At 34.6% G+C, this 9503-nt stretch overlaps 1 pseudogene; it reads right to left on the minus strand.

Moving 5' to 3' along the window:
• Positions 1 to 8761: 8761 nt before the first annotated feature.
• LOC110257655 (transcription factor BTF3 pseudogene) lies at positions 8762 to 9243 on the minus strand (annotated as a pseudogene).
• Between the last annotated feature and the right edge of the window lie 260 nt (positions 9244 to 9503).

The following is a 9503-nucleotide window of genomic DNA, read 5'->3' on the forward strand; positions in this document are numbered from 1 at the left end:
TGCCATTAGGAAGAACTAATGGATCAAGGAGACAGAAATAGATAAGTAGAAGGTGGCACCCTTGCTTGAACTTCCACAGATCATTCAAGCAAGTGCAAGTAAATGTGGCCGAAGCAAACAGTATCAAAGGAGAAATGACAGGAGATGTGACTGGAAGCAAACCTGACCATTTAAGAGCATAGTATCAGAAAATGTGCAGTGTCTGGGATTTTACCCAGCTTGCTAGTTTATAAGTTTACCTGCCATAGTCACAATGATGAATCCTGAGTCACAAAGGAAATGATTACTCAGGATATAGCAAGAAGCATGAATGAATTTCAATACTTTACCAGTTCCTCTCAGCCCTCTCCCCAGGATTTCATGGAGCAATCCAGGTGCATACTACACAAGCACTGAGTTAGTGTTTTAGCTGAGGAATGCTGAAGTTACAGGACTTGAATCTTTTATAATAAATTGTAAGCAAACCTACCTGACCTTGCCTTGTAGGGAGACATTTTTTTAGTATAATAGAAGGTAAACAAATTTATCCTTTCCTCTGGAGTAAGACAACATTTCTATCTTCCAAGGCTGTTTACTAAACAAATATATTTTAAAAGACAGTCAGGAACGAAAGGGTAGTTAGTGCCCCACCTTCCAAGATGGGTAGAAATACAAGCATTTATGGAAATTTTTCTCTCAAGATTAGGGTATGAAGCTCACTGACTTCAAGGTTATCCAGAAGACAAAAGGGAAGGGAGGGGTGGAGAGGTTTTAACCATGGGGGAAGTCTTGATATCCTTGTTTAGCTCTTTTTTTTTTAGTAAATAGACTTTATTTTTAGAACAATTTTAAATTCATAGAAAAATTGAGACGATAATAAGAGTTCCCATACAAACTTTCAACAAATTTCCCCTATTAACATCTTACATTAGTATGTCATTTGTTATAATTAATGAACCAGTGTTGATACAGTATTATTAACTGAGGTCCATAGTTTATTCAGATTTCTTTAGTTTCCATCTAAGTTCTTTTTAAAAAATTAAAGTACAGTTGATTTACAATATTGTGTTACTTTCAGATGTACAACATAGTGAGTCAGTTTTTCATATTCTATTTTATGTTATTATAAGTTAATAGTTATAATTCCCTGTGCTATACAGTATATCTTTGTGCTTATCTATTTTATATATAGTAGTTTGTATCTGTTAATCCCGTAAACTTAATTTGTCCCTCCTCCATTCCCTCTCCCATTTGGTAACCACAAATTTGTTCTCTATATCTGTGAGTATGTTTTTGTGTCTCATATACATTCATTTGTATTATTTTTTAAATTCCACATATGAATGATAACATATAGTATTTGTATTTCTCTGACATTTCACTGAACATAATAATCTTTAGGTCCATCCACATTGCTGCAAATGGCAATATTTTATTATTTTTATTGCTGAGTAGTATTCCATTGTATAAATATACCAGATCTTCTTTATCCATTCATCCATTTATGGATATTTAGCTTGCTTCCATGTTTTAGCTATTGTAAATAGTGCTACTGTGAACATTGGAGTGCATGCATCTTTTCAAATTATAAGGATATATAATTTATATATATATCATATATATATAATATATATATATTCACACACACATACACACACATACATACTGAAGAGCAGGATTGCTGGATCATGTGGTACCTATATACATATTTTTTAGTCTTTACAGGAACTTCCATACTGTTTTCCATGGTGGTTGTACCAATTTACATTCCCATCAACAATGTAGGAGGGTTCCCTCTTCTCCATACCCTCTCCATCATTTATTAATTGTAGACCTTTTAATGATGGCTATTTTGATCTGTGTAAAGTGCTGCCTCATAATAGCTTTACTTTGCATTTCTCTGATGATTAGCAATGTTGAGCATCTTTTCGTTGCCTCTCAGCTATCTGTATTTCTTCTTTGGAAAAATTTCTGTTCAGGTCTTCTGTTTTTTAATTGGGTTGTGTTTGGGGGGGATACTGAATTGTAGGAGCTGATTATATATTTTGGATATTACTCCCTGTTGGTCACATCATTTTTAAGTATTTTTTTCTATTCTGTAGTTTGTCTCTTTTTTTGTCTGTGATTTCTTTGCTGTTGCAAAAGCTTTTAAGTTTAATTAGCTCCCATTTGTTTTTGTTTTTGTTTTTGTTTTTTGCCTTCATTTATTTTGCCTAAGGAGACTGATCCAAGAAAATGTTACTAGGATTTATGTTAGAGTGTTCCACTGATATTCTCTTCTAGGAGTTTTATGGCCTCTGGTGTTAAATTTAGGCCTTTAAACAATTTTGAGCTTATTTGTGTGTGTGATGGGAGGGAATATTCTAATCTCATTGTTTTACATGTGGCTGTCCAGTTTTCCCAGAACCACTCATTTAAGAGACTATCTTTTCTCTGTTGTATATTTTTGCCTCACTTTTCAAAGATTAACTGACCATAGGTGAATGGATTTATTTCTGGGCTCTCTACTCTGTTCTATTGATCTGTGTATCTGTTTTTGTGCCAATACTACTCTGTTTTGATTCTTGTACCTTTGTAGTATAGTCTGAAGACTGGGAGGGTTATACCTCCAGCTTTGTTCTTTTTTTCTAAGTAGTTCCTTGGCATTTTGAGGTATTACGGTTCTATATAAATATTAGAATTATTTGTTCTAATTCTGTGAAAAATAGCCTAGGTATTTTGATAGAGATTGAATTAAATCTGTAGATTGCTTTGGGTAGTATGTCCCCTTTAATAATGTTAATTCTTTCAATCCAAGAGCACAGGTTATCTATTTCTTTGAATCATCTTCAATTTTTCTCATCAATGTTTTATAGATTTCAGAGTACATGCATTTCACCTCCTTATTCCAAGGTATTCCAAGGTATTTTATTAATTTTTGATGTGATTTTAAACAGAATTATTTTTAAATTTTTTCTTTTGATATTTCATTATTAATGTGTAGAAATACAACATATTTCTGTATATTAGTCTTGCATCCTGCAACCTTGCTGAATTCATTTATTAGTGTAATAGTTGTGGGGTGAAGACTTGAGGGTTCTCTATAAAGAGTATCATGTCATCTGCAAATAGTGATAGTTTCACCACTTCCCTTCCAATTTAGATAATTTTTATTTCCTTTTCTCCTCTGATTGTTGTGACTAGGACTTCCAATACTATGTTAAAAAGAAGTGGTGAGAGTGGGCATCATTGTCTTTTTCCTAATTTAGCAGTAAGGCTTTTATCTTTCCACTATCACATATTATGTTGGCTGTGGGTTTGTTGTAAATGGCTTTTATTTTGTTGAGATATATTCCCACTATACCCACTTTGGTGAGAGTTTTTATCATGAATGGATATTGAATTTTGTCAAATGCTTTTTTTTTGCGTCTAATGAGATTATTATGTAATTTTTGTCTTTTGTAATTTAGTTGGTTTGTAATATTAATTGTTTTTTGTATGTTGAACCATCCTCATGACCCTGGAATAAATCCATTTTCATCATGGTGTATGATCCTTTTTATGTATTTTTAGATTCAATTTGATAATATTTTGTCAATGATTTTTGCATCTATATTCATCAAAGATATTGGCCTATAATTTTCTTATTTTGTACTGGGTCTTTATCTGGTTTTGATATCAGGGTAATGGTGGCCTTGTAGGATGAATTTGGGAGTGTTCTCTCCCCTTTAATTTTTTGGAATCATTTGAGATAGCAACTTTTCTATTTCCTTTAGGTCCTCCAATTTGTTGGTATATAACTATTCAGGGTATTATCTTATGAATTTTGTACCTCTGTGATATCAGTCACTACATGTATCTTTCATTTCTTATTTTGTTTGTGTCCTCTCTCTTTTCTTCTTGGTGAGCCTGGCTAAAGATTGATCAATTTTATTTACCTTTTTAAAAAACCAGCCCTTTGTTTCTATTTGTCTCTTTTCTATTGTCTTTTTTATTATATTGTTTTCCTGTCTGGTTTTTATTAGTCCCCTCCTTCTGCTGACTTTGGGCTTTGTGTGATCATGTGTCAGTCTATGTATGTCTTTCACCCTTAAGTGAGTCTCTTGTAGACAGCATATTGAAGTTTTCTCTTTTTTTGCTGATAAACTCTCCTGTACCTTTTGATTGGATAATATAGTCTACTGGAATTTAATTATTGCCATTTTATTGTTTGTTTTCCAAGGGTTTTTTTTTTTTTAGTTCTTCTTTGTTAATTCTTCTTTTTGTTTCTTCTGTTTGGGATTGATTTTTTCTTTTGTAGTATGCTTGAGTTACTTTCTTTCATTTTTTTTTTTTTGCTTTTGTGTATCTGCTGGCTTTTGATTGTGGTTACCATTAGGTTCATGTATGTTGACACATAATTATATCTCCTTGCTTTAAACTGGTAATTGTTTAAATTCAAATACATTCTAAAATATCTACATTTTATTCCCTTCCTCCTGTATTTTGTATTTTTGATGTCATATTTGTATCTTCATGCTTATCCCTTTACAGTTTTTTGTAGCTATAGTTACTTTTCAGGTTTTTTTATTTTGTTTTTTAATCATCCTGTGAGCTTAAGTGATCTTCAATATTTACTATACATTAACATTTCCTATTGGAATTTTTCTTTCCCTATACATCCGTGCTTGTTGTCCTTTTTTGTTATTGTCATTGTTTGCTTTTTAGGGCCACATCTGTGGCATATGGAAATTCCCAGGCTAGGGGTCGAATTGGAGCCATGGCCAGCAGCTATAGCAATGTGGGATTTGAGCCACATCTGCAACCTGCACCACAACTCATGGCAAAACCAGATCCTTAACCCACTGAGCAAGGCCAGGGATTGAGCCTGCCTACTCATGGATATTAGTCAGGTTCATTACTTCTGAGCCACGCCAGGAATACCACTTCTTTTCCGTAGGGAAATAATCTCATTTACCATTGCATCAAAAAGAATAAAATACCTAGGAATAAGCCTACCTAAAGAGGCAAATGACCTGTACTCTGAAAACTATAAGACACTAATGAAAGAAATCAAAGAAGACACAAATGGATGGGAAAATATACCACGCTCTTGCATTGGAAGAATGAGTAGAATCAGAAGGACAACACTACCTAAGGCAATCTACAGATTCAGTGCAATCCCTATCAAATTACCAATGATATTCTTTATAGAACTAGAACAAAATATTTTAAAGTTTGTATGGAAACACAAACGACCTTGATAGCCAAAGCAATATTTAAAAGAAAAAAAAAATGGAACTGGACAAACCAGGCTAGATTACTCCAGACTCTAGTACAAAGCTACAGTCATCAAGATGGTATGGTACTGGTACAAAAACAGAAAGATAGATCAATGGAACAGGATAGAAAGCCCAGAAATAAACCCAAACACCCATGGGCAATTAATCTATGACAAAGGAGGCAAGAACATACACTGGAGGAAAGATAGTCTCTTCAATAAATCATGCTTGGAATACTGGAGAACTGCATGTAAGAGAATGAAATTAGAACATTTTATAACACCATACGCAAAAATAAACTCAAAATGGATTAAAGACCTAAATGTAGGCTAGTTACTATAAAAATCCTAGAGGAAAACATAGGCAGAATGCTCTTTTACATAAATCACAGCAACATATTGTTTGATCCACCTCCTAGAATAAAGGCAATAAAGACACAAATAAACCAATGGGACCTCATTCAATTCAAAGGCTTCTGCACAGCAAAGGAAAACATTAAAAAACAAAAAGACGAACCTCAGATTAGGAGAAAATTTTTGCAAATGACTCAAATAACAGAGGTTTAATCTCCAAAATATACAAACAATTCATATAACTCAACAACAACAAAAAACAAACAACCAAATTGAAAAATGGTCAGAAGACCTGAATAGACATTTCTCCAAAGAAGACATACCAATAGACAGCAGGCACATGAAAAAATGCTTAACATCACTAATTATTATACAAATGCAAATCAAAACTACATTGAGGTAACCACCTCACCCCAATTAGAGTGGCCATCATTAACAAGTCAACAAAAAACAAATGCTGGAGAGGGTGTGGAGAAAAGGGAACCCTCCTACACTGTTGGTGGGAATGTAAGTTGGTACAACCAGTATGGAAAACATTATGGAAATACATCAGAACACTAAATATAGAACTACCATATGACCCAGCAATCCCACTCCTGGGCATATATCCAGACAAAAATTTCATTGAAAAAAATGCATGCACATACATGTTCATCACAGCACTATTCACAATAGCGAAGACATGGAAACAACCCAAATGCTTATCAGCAGATGAATGGATTAGGAAAATGTGGTATGTATATACAATGGGATACTACTCAGCCATAAAAAAGGACAAAATAATTCCATTTGCAGCAATATGGATGGAACTAGAGACTCTCATACTAAGTGAAGTAAGTCAGAAAGAGAAAGACAAATACCATATGATATCACTTATATGTGGAGTCTAAAATATGTCACAAATGTTCTATCTACAAAACAGAAACAGATCATGGACATGGAGGACAGACTCGTGTTTGCTGGGGGGAGAAGGACGGAGTGGTATGGATTGGGAATCTGGGGTTAGATGAAAACTATTGCATTTGGAGTGGACAGGAAATGAGATCCTGCTGTATAGCACAGGGAACTATATATCTAATCACTTGTAATGGAATATAATGGAGGATGATGTGAGAAAAAGAATGTATATATATGTATGACTGGGTCACTTTGCTGTACAACAGAAATTGACATAACATTGTAAATCAATCATAATAAAAATTATAAAATAAAATAAAAAATAAATAAGACCTTTCAACATTTCTTTTAGTATTTCTGAATTCTTTTAATTTTTGCTTATATGAGAAATTCTTTATCTGTCCTTCTATTCTAAATGATAATATTCCTGGACAGAGTATCCTAGGTTGCAGGTTTTTCCCTTATGGACTCTGAATATATCATGCAACTCCCTTCTGGCCTGCAAAGTTTCTGTGGAGAAATCAGCTGATAGCCTTACTGGATTACCTTGTATATGACTCTGATTTTCCCTTGCTGTCTTTAAAATTATCTCTCTATTTTTACTTTTTAGTACTTGCATTGCTTTTTGTTAAAATTTTATTTATTTTTTAAAATAAATTTTATGGAGTATTGTTGGCTTAGAAAGTTGTGTTAGTTTCAGGTGTCCAGGAAAGTAAATCTATTATACATATACATATATCCATTTGTTTTTAGATTCTTTTCCCATACAGGTTATTACCCAGTATTGAGTAGATTACCCTGTGCCATATAGTAGGTCCCAAATAGGAACACATCAAGACACAAATTAATGGAGTTCCTGTCGTGGCGCAGTGGTTAACGAATCTGACTAGGAACCATGAGGTTGCGGGTTTGGTCCCTGCCCTTGCTCAGTGGGTTAACGATCCGGCATTGCCGTGAGCTGTGGTGTAGGTTGCAGACGCGGCTGGGATCCTGCATTGCTGTGGCTCTGGCGAAGGCCAGTGGCTGCAGCTCCGATTCGACCCCTAGCCTGGGAACCTTCATATGCCACAGGAGCAGCCCAAAAAATAGCAAAAAGACAAAAAAAAAAAAAGACACATATTAATGAGACTGACAAAGGTTAAATACAAAGAAAAATTATTAAAAGCCACAAAGGAAAAGCAACAAATAACATACAAGGGAACCGCTTTAAGGTTACTTTTCCATTTTAGTTATGATATGTCTTGGTGTGGTCTGTTTAGGTTCATATCATTTGGGACCCTCTGTCCTTCCTGTACCTGGATATCTGTTTCCTTCCTTAGATTTGGGAAAATTTCAACCATAACATCTTCAAATACATTTTCAATACCCTTCTCTCTCTCCCTCTCTGAAATCCCTATAGTGTGAATACTGGCACATTTTATATTATTCCATAGATCTTGCATGAGGCTTTCTTTTCTGTTTGTTTTTCTGTCTGCTGTTCTGATTGAGTGATTTCCATTATTCTACCTTCCAGATCAATTATTTTTTCTTCTGTGTCATTTAATCTGCTATTAATTGCTTCTAGAGTGCTTTTTTATGTCAGAAATAGAATTTTCTATTTTTGATTGGGTCTTCTTTAGTTTCTAGTTTCTCATTAAAATGATCTATACTTAAATCAATTGCATTTCTTAATTAAGTTAGCATTTTTATTACTAATACTTTGAATTTGTTGTCTAGTAGACTGATTATCTTTGTTTCATTATTTTTTTCCAGTGGTTTTCTCTTGTTCTTTCAGTTGAGAGTAGTTCCTCTGCCTTTTTATTTTACTTAACTTTTTCTGTATTTATAAATCTAGGTGAAAGAGTTATCTATTTTTACTTATATTGCAACAGAACAAAGAGTGGGAAAAAATGTATATATGTAAGAGTAACTTGGTCCCCATGCTGTACAGCGGGAAAAAAATTTAAAATAATAAAAAAAGAGTTATCTATTTTGGTCTTAAAAGGATATTTTTATATGCGAATGTCCCTATATAGACTGCATGTGCCCAGTGTCTTTGGTCTAAGTGCTGGGTTATTTTTCTTTGTTCCAAACTTTATTCCCAGGTTTCTTCAGCTTAATTAGCTACAAAGAATGAATTGTGTATAAGCAAAAACTGAAAAGAGTTGCAGTGTCCAGGGCCTTGGGCTTAAAAATATTAGAGATCTAGATTTTATCAGATCCATCAACAAAATTTTAAAAAGCAGCCATAATATAAAATAGCAGCTCCAAGTTACTGCTTCAAGTTTTAACTTCTTTAGAAGTTGACGCAGTTCAGTTTGCTTCATTCTTGGAAACCTCAGCAAAATTCTCCTCAAGATCTGGAACTTCATCATTATCCTCTCCAGTAGCAGGTGGGGCTTTTCCATCCACAGGTTGGGCAGAGCTTCAGCCAGTCTCCTTAAACTGGTCAGATTGTCTGTGCCAAGCTGTTTTAAGAAGCTGGGCAGCATTTCTGTCAGCTGCTTTGTCTCAGCATGGCCTGTAATGGTGAAAGTGTTTGCTGCCAAAGATGACTGCACTTTAGTGTTGTTAAAGTAGATCACCGTCCCTTGGTTTGTGAATGTATTTGCCGCTTCAATACCAGAGATATTGTTTACCCCTAACTTCTTTAAAGAGAACTGAAGTTTTTTGTCATGTGCTGTGGCTATTCTATGAACCACCTTCTTTCTGTGAGCAGTTCCTTTCCCACCAATTTTGTACGCTTGTGTCTGCAGTTTGGCGACTTTCTCCCGGTTCATCATAGTTTCTTTCATCTTGTTGGAGTGGAAATGGGGCTGTGTTGGGGACTAGGGTTGGTATTCAGTGGGTCTCGGCAGACCAGCTGAGATTAGGTATACATACACGAGGATGCAAGGTGGCAGCTAGAGGCTAAGTGCTAGATTTAATGTTTATGTCAGTCACATCTTTAGTCAGGGTGTGCTGGCCACAATCACCTGATAGGGGATGTGGTTGGATTTGGAGGAGCTAAACCCTATGCAGGTCATGAGGTAGGACTTCTGCTCAATGATAATCA

The sequence above is a fragment of the Sus scrofa genome, chromosome X, assembly GCF_054392235.1.
Source record: "Sus scrofa isolate SSC_HxYL_T2T_F1_AM1 chromosome X, Sscrofa_HxYL_maternal_Yorkshire_Landrace_v2.0, whole genome shotgun sequence".
NCBI classification, from domain to species: Eukaryota; Metazoa; Chordata; class Mammalia; order Artiodactyla; family Suidae; genus Sus; species Sus scrofa.